Genomic DNA, 14,363 nt, shown 5'->3' on the forward strand with positions numbered 1-14,363 from the left:
TCCCTACCCAGGGATCAAACGAACCCAGGTTTCCTGCATGGCAGGCAGATTCTTTACTGTCTGAGGCACCAGGGCAGCCCCTCCTTTACCCTAACTTACCATAAATAGTCAAGTTCAAAGCCGTCTAATGGAAACCTGCCCTGCTAGTGCTTCAGCATTCCAACCCATTCTCTCCTAAGTCATGAAAGTTTAATTGAACTCCAGATGGAGAGGTCAGATTTGAGCTCTGTCTCCTGGATGGTCAGCCTTAAGAAAACATCATTTCTCTTCTCAGAAGTTTGTGTCATAGTGTTAGTGTCTATGGGTGTTGGACACTGAGCCCTTGTTTGGTAACAATCCCTTACAACTCAAGAATAATAAGACATGAAAAGACAAATAATCCAATTTTTAAATGAGCAAATGATTTTAAATAGACATTTTCAGAAGGTACAAATGCCCAAGAAAAACTAAAAAGATTCTCAACATCCTTAGTTATTAGAGAAATGTAAGTCTAAGCCATATTGATATATCATTTCATACATAGAAGGATGGCTAATAAAACGGACAGATAATGGCAACTGTTGACAAGGATGCAAAGACTTTAGAGCCCCCATATATTGCTGGTAGGAATGTAAACACTTAGGTTGCTTTGGAAAGCATTTTGGCATTGATCAAAAGATTAAACACAAAGGTATCATATGAGCCAGCAATTCCACTCCTAGATATGTTAATACATACCTAGTTTGTACTAGTGGTAAAGAACCTGCCTGCCAGTGCAGGAGAGACAAGAGACACAGGTTTAAACTGTGGGTCGGAAAGATCCCTGAGAGAAGAACATGACACCCTCTCCAGTATTCTTGCCTGGAGAACCCCATGGACAGAGGAGCCTGGCAGGCTACAGTCCACTGTGTTGCAAAGAGACTTGGCATGCACACAAGAGAACTGAAAACACGTGGTCACATTAACACGTGATTTTTTTCATAGTAGTATTATTCATAATAACTAAACTGTGGAAACAACCCAAATGTCCATCATGTGCTAAATAGTTAAATAAAAACAATGGATAAAAAATGTGAATATCTACACAATGGAATATTTCTTGGCAATAAAAAGAGGTGAAGTACTTATGTGTTATACAACATAGATAAACCTTGAAAACACGGTGTTAGTGAAAGAAAGTGAAAGTGAACTCACTCAGTCGAGTCCGACTCTTTGCGACCCCATGGACTGTAGCCTACCAGGCTCCTCCCTCCATGGGATTCTCCAGGCAAGAGTACGGAAGTGGCTTGCCATTTCCTTCTCCAGGGGATCTTCCTGACCCAGGGATTGAACCCGGGTCTCTATCATTCCAGGCAGTCGCTTTAACCTCTGAACCACCAGGGAAGCCCATGGTGAGCCCATGGAACCCCAAGTGAAAGAAGCTAGACACAAAATCTAGATACTGAATGATTCCATCTATATGAAAGCTACTTGGTCTAGCTTGTGACAGTCTACAATAAAATAAACTGAATAATATTAGCTATTTGAGTGACAGGCCCAGGCAGGAAATAATGAATCCTGGAAAATTAAATTGTGATATAATAGACACCACTATCTCCATGATCTTCAGGTCACCATTGTCCCAGGATGTGATGGTTTCTTAAAATTTAGTTTCTTGGTCAGGGTAGGACAGAATAGTATCAGAAGTTTCTACTTGGTCTTAGCCTCTTCACTATAATAACTCTTATTATACAAGTCAAGAATTCAGTGTGGGTGTTATCCAGCTGCCAAGAATATCAAACCCTATTATATATCTAAGACTAGAGAAATACTAGTTACTGGTATACTGTGGACCCAGGAGCCATTATAAGTTTGACTTTAGTTAGAACTCCTTTTATTAGTTGGCCTCTTTTACTTGCTACTTTCACATGGGGACCATAATAAGCTTTCAGTCGCTAAGTGTGGACATCAGTTCAAATTCTGTGTGCAATAGTTTTCAAAATGTCCAGGCATTCATCTTTCCCCATTGTAAAGGCACTGAAGTAAGTGACCCTGGGCCTTTTTGGGGATAACATGTAATACAGTGTACACTTGTTATGGAATTACAGATCTCTCCTCTTAGGGGTCTGAACACCTCTTCTGCTAATAAAATCTGTATTTGAAAATCAGCTCAGACCCAGAAACTGAACGAGGAATCATGAGTGTTTACCGAAGTGACTGTTCTTAATTTCCTGTTCTTCCCTTCTTATCATCTTCTGGTTGTGGATACTAAACAGCACTCTTGTTGGCCTCCCATCTATTTTGCCTTATAGACACCATCTTCTATTAACCATCTCTGCAAATCTGTTCTGACTGATCTTTCTGGTTATTACAGGAATTGTGACCTCCTGGTTTATGGCTGTAAGCAGTGCCCCCTGGTGTCTAATACTTTGGTTCCTCACAAGCCATCTGGCTATCAGAGTCCAGGTCAGTGAGCTTCTCCAGCTATCAGCACCAGCCTTCAGAAGCTCTGGCCTTCCCCTCTCACCAGTACATTCCTCAAGGCCTTAGAGATGGGACTTAATCATCTAGTGGGTCTTCTGACCTTACACAATATATCCCTTCCAGTACACCCACTTTCCTGAGACTCTATTCCTTCCTCTATCATATACCTCATACCGCATACCAATACCTGAGTTCAATAACTACTGGAATTTCCACTTCACCCAGCATAGATTTTTGTTTTCTCTCAACTGAACAACCTCCTCAGCAGTGAGTCTGACCCATTCCTGCAGTCCTTGCAAGGGAGTTTTTAAATCGCACATCCTTAGAAAATATTACCAGGCAAATACATTTTTGCTTATCCTGTCTTTATTCTGGCCCCCTAAAACAACTTTAGAGCCTAATCCTAAGGGATCTTCTTCACGGGTCTTATAGAGCTCTGTGACTCTCTCAAACATGCAAGCTCTCACCTCTTTCTTGGTGTGTACTCTCTACCCTCCTTAAGACCAAGCATGTCTAGTCAAGGCTATGGTTTTCCCAGTAGTCATGTATGGATGTGAGAGTTGGACTATAAAGAGAGCTGAGCAATGAAGAATTGATGCTTTTGAACTATAGTATTGGAGAAGACTCTTGAGAGTCCCTTGGACAGCATGGAGATCCAACCACTCCTTCCTAAAGGAAATCAGTCCTGACTATTCATTGGAAGGACTGATGCTGAAGCTGAAACTCCAATACTCAGGCCACCTGATGTGAAGAACTGACTCAGTGGAAAAGACCTTGATGCTGGGAAAGATTGAAGGCAGGAGGAGAAGGGGATGACAGAGGATGAGGTGGTTGGATGGCATCACTGACTCAATGGACATGAGTTTGAGCAAGCTCCAGAATTTGGTGATGGACAGGGAAGCCTGGCATCCTAAAGTCCATAGGGTCACAAAGAGTCGGACATGACTGAGTGGCTGAACTGGATGGATGTCCCCACCTGGGCAATACTGAGATTCAACCCCTATTATCAGACTGGCAGCAAAGAGAGGAAATTTCCTTAAGGGGATAAGTATTGCATTGCTAGGGAGAGGCCTTTGAAGAATTCTCAAGGGAAAGGTAAGCCACCCCTGGAAGCTCTGGGAGTTCAGAGGGTATGCGTAACCCAGGTCATCAGGAGAATTCATCTAGTTATCTTCAACTTATGCATCAAGTTATCAAATGTGATATTATGGTTTACAATAAATATATATTTGGTCTTCTGGTCATTTCTTGCATAGGGGTACTAAAACTCTTGGAATTTCTCAAGTGGTAAGGGCAGTGAGGGTGCCTTTTGTTATGTTAATGAAGCAACTTTTTGGAAAGCACCTCAAGTTTGGGGGCTGGTTGCCAGGAGAACCAACTGTCGGATTCAGTTCAGTTCAGTAGCTCAGTCATGTTCCACTCTTTGCAAACCCAAGCACGCCAGGCTTTCCTGTCCATCACCAACTCCCAGAGCTTACTCAAACTCATGTCCATCGAGTCAGTGATGCCATCCAACCATCTCATCCTCTGTCGTCCCCTTCTCCTATCTTTCCCAGCATCAGGGTCTTGAAGGAGTCAGTTCTTCACATCAGAAGGCCTAAGTATTGGAGTTTCAGCTTCAGCAACAGTCCTTGCAATGAATAGTCAGGAGTGATTTCCTCTAGGATGGACTGGTTAGATCTCCTTGTAGTCCAAGGGACTCTCAAGAGTCTTCTACAACCGCAGTTCAAAAGCATCAATTCTTCAGCACTCGGCTTTCTTTATAGTCCAACTCTCACATCCATACATGACTACTGGATAAACCATAGCTTTGACTAGACAGACCTTTGTTGGCAAAGTAATGTCTCTGTTTAATATGCTGTCTAGGTTGGTCATAGCTTTTCTTCCAAGGAGCAAGCATCCTTTAATTTCATGGCTGCAGTCACCATCTGCAGTGATTTTAGAGCCCCCCAAAATAAAGACTCTCACTGTTTCCATTGTTTCCCCATCTATTTGCCATGAAGTGATGGGACTGGATGTTATGATCTTAGTTTTCTGAATGTTGACTTTTAAGCCACCTTTTTCACTCTCCTCGTTCACTTTCATCAAGAGACTGTTTATTTCTTCTTTGCTTTTTTGCCATAAGGATGGTGTTATCTACATGTCTGAAGTTATTGATATTTCTCCCAGCAATCTTGACTCCAGCTTGTGCTTCATCCAGCCCAGCATTTCACATGATGTACTCTGCATATAGGTTAAATAAACAGAGTTGCAATATACAGCCTTGTACTCCTTTCCCAGTCTGTTGTTCCACGTCCAGTTCTAACTGTTGCTTCTTCACCTGCATACAGATTTCTCAGGAGGCAGGTCAGGTGGTCTGGTATTCCCTTCTCTTTAAGAATTTTCCACAGTTTGTTGTGATCCATACAGTCAAAGGCTTCTGTGTAGTCAATAAAGCAGAAGTAGATGTTTTTCTGGAGCTCTCTTGCTTTTTGGATGATCCAACTGTGTGATTAGAGGATTGGAATTTTCAGTTCTACTCCCTAGCCTCTGCAGAAGGGAGAGGCCTTGGAGATTGAGGTCAATCATCAATAGTCAGTGAGTTAATCAATCATACATAGGGGACACAATTGAGCGACTGAGCGTGTGTGTGTGCACATACACACACAGCCCTAGGTAATGAAAACACCATAAAAACCCTAAAGAACAGAGCTCACAGAGCTTCTAGGTTAGTTAACACATGAGGATTTGGGGAGAATGGTACGCATGAAGAGGTGTGAAAACTCCAAGATCTTTCCCCGTGCTTTGTCCTATGTGTCTCTTTCAACTGGCTGTTCTTGAGTTATATCCTTTCACAGTTAACCAGTGATTGATCTAGTAAACAAAGTATTTTTCTAAATTCTGTGAGCCACTGTAGCAAATTAATCGAATTCAAGGTTGAAGGAGGTTAGAACCTCCAATCTATAGCTGGTTGGTCAAAAGCACAGGACGACGTGGGCTTGCTAGGAGTTAGCAGGGGAAGCAGTGTTTTGGGATTGAGTCCATAATCTCTGAATCTGAAGCTACCGCCAGGTAGACAGTGTCAGAATTGAGTTGAATTGTAGGACATCCAGCTGGTGTCAGAGATTTGATTAGCTGTGTGGAGAGAGAAAAACTCTACATACTGAAATTGGTGACCAGAATCTATCAAGTTTTCCCAAACAAGGCCTATTAGAATGGTGCATGTTCAGCATATTATAAATAGCATAAGATTTGTTATTTTATTCCATGTTTTTAAAAACTTAGATCCCTCTCATCTATCATCTTAGAGAAATACATGTTAATTCTAGTAATATTTCACTGGTTCTACTTTTAGCCATTTCCTCCAGTAATTCACCTAGATTGACTAACCAATTAATCTAAGTTTTATGTATTTTTTTAATTTATTGTTTGTATTTATTGGGTGCTTAATAAATACCAAGTGCTTTGCAAACGCTCAAGAATTTTAAAGTAAAATAGATTGGCAAAAACCTTGGTTTTTAACAACTAGAGAGACTGACCATAAAATGTAAATAAAGAGGAGGGAGAAGAAACAAGCACAAAAATATCAGATAATAACGACTTTGCAAAGAATTACAATTGGATGGGAAAATGAAGAGTGACAGCAGGCAGGGAGGCTGTTTTGAATACGTGGTTCAGGACAGTCTCTCTGAAGCAGACATTTGAGCTACAAACTGAATAACTAGACTGAGGCAGTCGAAGCCACTTAGCACGCACACATGCAGAGCTTTTATATACAGTTGGAATTTTATTCTAGGTAAACTAAAAATGTTCTTGAGGGTTTTTAAGCAGAAGAGTGGTAAAAAATCATTTTTATTTCCAATTTGAAGGAAATAAAACCTGGGATGAGTTTTAGATACTTACCAGCACTACCAAAAACAATATATTAACAAAATCTTCAGAAGATAAGAGAGTAACTTTGGCCATACCCAGTACTTATTCATTCAGACATATGACTATAAGTAATAATAGTCTATACATTTTTATGAATATATACATTAGCATTAATGTATAATTAGCTCCAGTTTTCATATAAGAGAATTAGACTACTTTGGATAAAGGAATTTCCTCAAGACCTCAGTATAAATGCAGAGAAGTGAGGCCTGTACGCTTTTCACCTCTCTTCTCCATTCTAGCCATGATGGTAAACCCCACTGAGCTTCATATTAATTAAGGAGGAGGAGAAGAAAGAAAATTTTCATAAACTGCCTCAAGATGGAAGTTTAAGGAATGTTAGTCTTTGTCTTAAATCCAACCACTTTTAATCAGTATCAAAAATTTACCTAGCTGTCTTAACTGTTTTATTTTCCATTATTTATCCACTCATCTTTTTCCAAATTTGATCTGAGGAAATTTTAACTGAAATACTATATAGTATTTTATAGGAGGAACATAAAGAAAAAGAAAAGGGGGAATGAAAATAGAAATAAGAGCTAAAGACAGAGAAAGGCAAAAAACGGTAAAAATTAGGACCCTGGCTTTATCTTACATACTGGTTAATTGTTTTGAGGAATATATGGAATGATGCAAACAAAATATTTAGAAATGAATGGAACGTAGTTCTATAACTATCCCAGAAATGGAACCAAGAGTTAAAGCAATTACCGTGGTGCAAAGCATCACCGTGCCAGCAACATAGCTATACATCAAGTTAAACATGGCAGATTGACTACAGACATTTATCTTCCCTCTCAAACAGCTTTAACATGACAGTAAATAAATTTTAAAAAGAAAATGGACAAAACAATGGAAACATATTGGACAAGAAATTTCAACAATATTTTGAAGGCCAGAAGAAGGTCAGGAAACTGATAGCAAATTTTAAAAGCTTCAGAAATACCAGTGAGAATGAGCTGGTTGAAAGCACAGAAGGCTCAGGATTCAGACGTATCAAATATACTGAGGATGAATAAGGGTCAGGGCTGAAAACAGGCATGAAAGTCCTGTTTAAAGAAAAATGGTTGGACTTCTGTTTTTCCCTCACCCCTCACCACTACACCCCTTGTCTCCAAAGTCTGTAGCCTTAACAAAATGTGGGAGGAAGAAAAGGGATTTACAGCAGAAAAGGAAGGAGTGATTAAGTGAGGTGTAATTGAAGAGTAGAACTCGGGCCTTTTCCTCCCCTGTGCCACCTGAACCAGAACCCTGGCAGCCAGGCACAACCCTGATGCAAGAGACTAGTGGCATTACTGGAAAAACTGAACTGATTCCGATTTAAAACAAAAATGAAAACCAAGCATTTTACTGATTAGAAAAAGCCAATACTTTTACTATATGATGCAACTTCTATAACTTTCTTGAATGACAAAACTATAGAGAACAGATTAGTGGTTACTAAAAGTTAGGACTGGGAGTAGAGTGTGGATATAGGACAAGAGAGTTCTGGGGGTTGCTGGAACAGTTCTCCACCCTGATTGGGTTGGCAGTTACTCAGATTTATAAATGTGATAAAATTTCATGAAACTAATATACCAAAAATGCATATAACAGCATATGACATCCAAATTAAGGTCTATAGTTAATTGTGTCATCCGATCGTCCATTTCCTGGTTTGGATCATTATGTTAGATGTTAGAGTTAAGTAAGATACGATCATTGGATGAAGATGAGGAACTAGAACATGAAAACTCTATACTATTTTTGAAGCTTATATGTGAACCTAATTATTTCAAAATAAAAACTTTTTTTTAAATACTCATATCAAGGGCTTTTCCCAGGGTGTCTCCCTGGGTGGCTCAGCCGGTGAAGAATCTGCCTGCAATGCAGGAGATGCAAGTTTGATCCCTGCATAGGGAAGAGCCCCTGGAAGAGGGCATAGCAACCTACTCTAGTATTTTTGCCTGAAAAATCCCATAGACAAGAGGAGCCTGGCAGGCAGCAGTTCATGGCGTCGCACAGAGTCAGACACGACTGAAGCAACTGAGCATGCACAAGGACTATTCCCAGAGATTCTGATTTAGTAGGTCTGAAGTGGGTCACTGGAATCTGTATTTTAGCAAGCTCTCCAAGAGGTTTTTCTGAGCAGTCACATTTGAAATCCTCTCCTATAATACATGATGTTTGGAAAAGATCCTTTAGCACTGAAGACAACAGCAGGTTCTACACAACTGTTTTCCATAATGCCTATTATTGTAAACCTAAGGCATCATGTCAGAGTTCAGATAGCAAGGATTCGAGGAGCCCAAACAGTGTGTATCGCATCCCAGCAGCATGGCTAGACTCCCAGAGAGCACCCAGACTGAGATCAGATGGCTTCAAATCTCTAAAGTGGCACACCACAAGAATTATTTCTCACCCTTAAATGTTTTATAAGCTGTTTTCATGTTTCCAAGGAAGGACAGATGAACCTGATTTGATATTAGACCAATTGGGGAGGAAGGATTTCATCCTTTCAAGAATATTACAGAAGGTTCCTATTTGAAGAGTATACTTTCTACCTTCAAATGTAGGTGGCTGCAGGACAGCCTCTGAAAAGGACCAATATTCTACTAGAAAATCTACCTAGAATTAAACTGTAAAGACTCTAAAATGTTTAATTTTAGTAAATATCAGTTGCATTCAGTGAGAAAAGTCTATTATGTGAACAGGAACAACACCTTTATATTGCCTAGTTAACAACAAATTTCACCATATAAAATGTTTACCGTCATGAAGAGAATAAGCCTAAATATATTCTGTTATTTGGTTTAAGTATTAATTGCTAATATGAGAATTAAATGGCTGCTTTTAGCTATGCTTTTAGATATTTAAGCATATACACTTTAAGAAGAAAACTATCCTTTTAATAGACCCTTTTATTAGCATCTCTCATATATGTCAGTTACTATGTTAAGTACTGAGATTTAAACATAAATAGTATATCATTTCTTTCCTCAAGAAGCCAGTATCTATTGGAATGAGAAAAACTGAACCAACATCGATAGCATATTCATTGATTACGGTATAGATGTTTCTTGATCTGAATGTTGAATGCCAAGTAGAGCTTAGCTAGATGAAGAAAAGATGGATGTACATTTCAGGGAGAGGAAATAGTTCTGAGAATTTGATATGATGATGTGTTCAGGTAATAGTGACTATATCTGAGGTAAATGATGCATTTGGGTGTAGGTTTGCAAGTGGCAGAAAAACCAGGTAAAGTCAGTCATGATGAGGACCCATATTATGCCAGTCTGGTGGACAAGGCCAGCCTAAAAGTATTCAAGCATTTTGAGAAGAGCATCCAAGTGGTAATGTTGACAGCAGATTGGAATATAATTAAACTGAGGGCAAAGAAAAAATAAAATGATAAAAATTGTTTAGGGTACAGATAAATTATTACCCATTATGATTATTTTTACTGTTACTACAAATTATACTGGTGTCTATACACTGAAAAACCACTTCCTTGTTAAAGCAGCCGGAATTAATTATTTAAAATCCCCCAAATTGGTCACATTTCACCAAGTCAAACCATATGGATACACTAATTTGAAGAAAATAAAAAATGTATATACATATATCCAAATCTCTGTTTAAAAAAAAAAAAAAAAAACAAACATGTCCTTTGGGTTGGAAATACCATCTGGATCATCTCAAGCTTACCAGGCACCTAACAGAGCACTGAAAAGCCTAAAGTCTGAAATACATAAACAAACAAACAAAAATCTTAAAAGAGATTTCAAACCTTAAAAAAATTCCCTCCAGTAAGTCAGGTTGGCATTTTCTACACTGCACCTGGATTTTCTTACATTAAAATGTCATGTTACTTCCTAGAAGGGATATTGTGAAGATTAACAAGATCACATATTAAAGCTCTTTGTGTTCCTCAAAGAGTGAAGCTCTGTAAGGACAATGCATAATGTTCACTTTTTACTGCACAGTCATTTGAATCTCAAATATGTGTGATACCAGAGCAAAGCAGACCCAACTCCCATTCAAAGTCTTACTGCCCACAAGAAGGAGATAAGTGGAATTCAGTAGAGAATTAGAATTGGTAATGTTTGAATTACTGAGCAAGAATTGTGCTAAATAGCTGCATCCATATTACTTCTAGATGTCCTGACTGACATTAATAGTTTAGAAAAAGATTTTTACCCAAGTCAGGATAATGGAGGAATTTGCTCATTGATTATTTATGTTGGAGGAGGGGAGGAGTATTATTACAAGTGAAAAGAAATGTATATAAAAAAATAATTTGCCTAAAATATGGGCAAATCAAACTTTTATTTTAGCCCATTCAGACAGTCCAGTAATGTGTACTCAACAGTCCTTAATACTAGGAATTCTGAGAAATTGTAAAAGCAATAAATTTAGAATAATACTCAGATATTTGTTTCTTTGTTTCTTTCAAGAAGATTGATTTTTAACCTAAGAATGAAGATATTATAAAGACGACCAAGTACATACACAAACCATGGAACTATTACCCAGTGTTTATTCATAATACTGTCCATGAGGTCTTTATCAAAGTCATGTAAGAATGAAAATTCACTCCTTTTTCACTTCCATTTATTCATTTAAATAGCATTTATTGATTACTACCTGACATAAATCTTCTTATAAATGGGTAAATATGTCCTGCATTGTAATTCCTTTGCTCATTCAAGCTCACGTTGAGACCCAGACACTAGGGCAAATACAAAATAAAGTAAGCTTTATTCCATGTCCTTAAGGTCGTTTTTCAATACTGATAAAGTCAGATTTGTAAACATTTAATATACTTATATATAACATAGAATATATAAGGTATAATGGTAATTACGATATATAAACGACATAAGGAAGCTTAAATGCTAAGTCAGGAGCTATCAAGCCTAGCTGAATTTTAGAATTATCTAAAGTTTGTTTTTTTTTTTAATACTATGAACATTCCTTCCTCTTAGCAATTCTGATTTCACTGAGCTAAAATGGAAAACTAGAGTTGTTGCTGTTGTTTTTCAAACCTCCACTGATTCTAATATGTATCTGTAGTTGAGGCAACCCCACTCCTATGCTAAAAGGTTTGCTTGAAAGATTAAGGCCAGATAAAATAGTGTGTTGAAATTGAATTACCTTCTGAAATTCCAAAGGAAGCAAGGAAAATCCCTTAGGACAGCTATTACCAAAATTGAATGCAATATGGTAAATATATTCTAAGAATTCAAAGGTAGACCGAACAACTTTACATAATATCCACTCATCCATGAGCCTAAACCTAGTGCCAGGTAAAACTGCAAAGTATGTGACTATTTATTCTTGGCTCTCAATCTCTGAATTCTTTGAATCACGCAAGTTCATAAAGATTCTTCCATGTGTTATATTTGGAATAAGAGTAATCATGTAAAATGTTATATGCAAAGGGATTACATTCACAAGCAAACTGATATTCCTGGTATCACCAACAATACTGGAGATTCTTATGGCATAATCAGACCTTCATACTCACTAAAATACTAGGAGACGGTAGTCTACATGGACAGCATATTCCATCAGGAACTGTAGTTCTGGAATTTGGAGTTCTCACTCAGTTTAACATAGACATAAGTAAAAACAAATGATAAAAACACAAGGGTGTCATTATGAGTTTTTCAAGTTCAGCTTACAGGTGTTTATGAATATTAGATTTACCATGTCATAAAGCTATCATGGGGAAACAGTGGAAACAGTGTCAGACCTTATTTTGGGGGGCTCCAAAATCACTGCAGATGGTGACTGCAGCCATGAAATTAAAAGATGCTTACTTCTTGGAAGAAAAGCTATGACCAACCTAGATAGCATATTCAAAAGCAGAGACATTACTTTGCCGACTAAGGTCCGTCTAGTCAAGGCTATGGTTTTTCCTGTGGTCATGTATGGATGTGAGAGTTGGACTGTGAAGAAGGCTGAGTGCTGAAGAATTGATGCTTTTGAACTGTGGTGTTGGAGAAGACTCTTGAGAGTCCCTTGGACTGCAAGGAGATCCAACCAGTCCATTCTGAAGGAGATCAACCCTGGGATTTCTTTGGAAGGAATGATGCTGAAGCTGAAACTCCAGTACTTTGGCCACCTCATGTGAAGAGTAGACTCACTGGAAAAAACTCTGATGCTGGGAGGGATTGGAGGCAGGAGGAGAAGGGGACGACAGAAGATGAGACGGTTGGATGGCATCACTGACTCGATGGACGCGAGTCTGAGTGAACGCCAGGAGATAGTGATGGACAGGGAGTCCTGGCATGCTGCAATTCATGGGGTCACAAAGAGTCAGACATGACTGAGCGACTGAACTGAACTGAAAGCTATCATGAGAATACAGATCAGGTAAAAGGTGACCTTTCATTGAGCCAAACCAAAGGAGGCTCAAGAAGTAAAACTTCAGGACCCAAATGCAATATACTGAAGTTCTCAATCACAAACTATGCAAAAAAGTCTGATACCAAAGTTTACAGCCTTGTAAAAATATTTTCCCAGTAGCATCACACCTCCATGTAATCTTTTAAACATACATAGTAACAAGGACTCAATACAGTTGAGGAAAAAGAATCCTATAGATAAAAAGGCAAGTTTCTTCATCAGAAGATTTAAAACATACTGCTTCACTACTCTTTTGAAGATTCTTGCTATGCATTCAAAGACATAGCTCTAAGTCTTTCTAATTGATAAACATAAATACTAACACCCAAAAAAGATGTCCTTTGCATTATAAGGGATTGGAATGCAAAAGTAGGAAGTAAAGAAATACCTGGAGTAACTAGCAAATTTGGCCTTGCAGTACAGAATGAAGCAGGGCAAAGGAAAATAGACTTTTGCCAAGAAAACACACTGGTCATAGCAAACATTCTCTTCCAACCACACAAGAGAAGACTCTACACATGGACCTCACCAGATGGTCAACACCAAAATCAGATTGATTATATTCTTTGCAGCCAAAGATGGAGAAGCTCTATACAGTCAGCAAAAACAAGACCTGGCGCTGACTGTGGCTCAGATCATGAACTCCTTATTGCCAAATTCAGACTCAAATTGAAGAAAGTAGGGAAAACCACTAGACCATTCAGTTATGACCTAAATCAAATGCCTTATGTATACAGTGGAAGCGAGAAATAGATTTAAGGGACTAGATCTGATAGACAGAGTGCCTGATGAATTATGGATAGAGGTTCATGACATTGTACAGGAAACAGGGATCAAGACCATCCCCAAGAAAAAGAAATGCAAAAAAGAAATATAGCTGTCTGGGGAGGCCTTACAAATAGCTGTGAAAAGAAGAGAAGTGAAAAGCAAAGGAGAAAAGGAAAGATATAAGTATCTGGATGCAGAGTTCCAAAGAATAGCAAAGAGAGATAAGGAAGCCTTCAGCCATCAGTGCAAAGAAATAGAGGAAAAGAACAAAGTGGGAAAGGCTAGAGATCTCTTCAAGAAAATTAGAGATACCAAGGGAACATTTCATGCAAAGATGGGCTCGATAAAGAACAGAAATGGTACGGACCTAACAGAAACAGGAGATATTAAGAAGAGGTGGCAAGAATACATGGAAGAACTGTACAAAAAAGATCTTCAAGACCCAGGTAATCACAATGGTGTGATCACTCACCTAGAGCCAGACATCCTGGAATGTGAAGTCAAGTGGGCCTTAGGAAGTATCGTTATGAAAAAAGCTAGAGGAGGTGATGGAATTCCAGTTGAGCTGTTTCAAATCCTGAAAGATGATGCTGTGAAAGTGCTGCACGCAATATGCCAACAAATTTGGAAAACTCAGCAGTGGCCACAGGACTGGAAAAGGTCAACGTTCATTCCAATCCCGAAGAAAGGCAATGCCAAAGAATGCTCAAACTACCACACAATTGCACTCATCTCACACACTAGTAAAGTAATGCTCAAAATTCTCCAAGCCAGGCTTCAGCAATACGTGAACCATGAACTTCCAGATGTTCAAGCTGATTTTAGAAAAGGCAAAGAAACAAGAGATC

The sequence above is a fragment of the Budorcas taxicolor genome, chromosome 7 (assembly GCF_023091745.1).
Source record: "Budorcas taxicolor isolate Tak-1 chromosome 7, Takin1.1, whole genome shotgun sequence".
NCBI classification, from domain to species: domain Eukaryota; kingdom Metazoa; phylum Chordata; class Mammalia; order Artiodactyla; family Bovidae; genus Budorcas; species Budorcas taxicolor.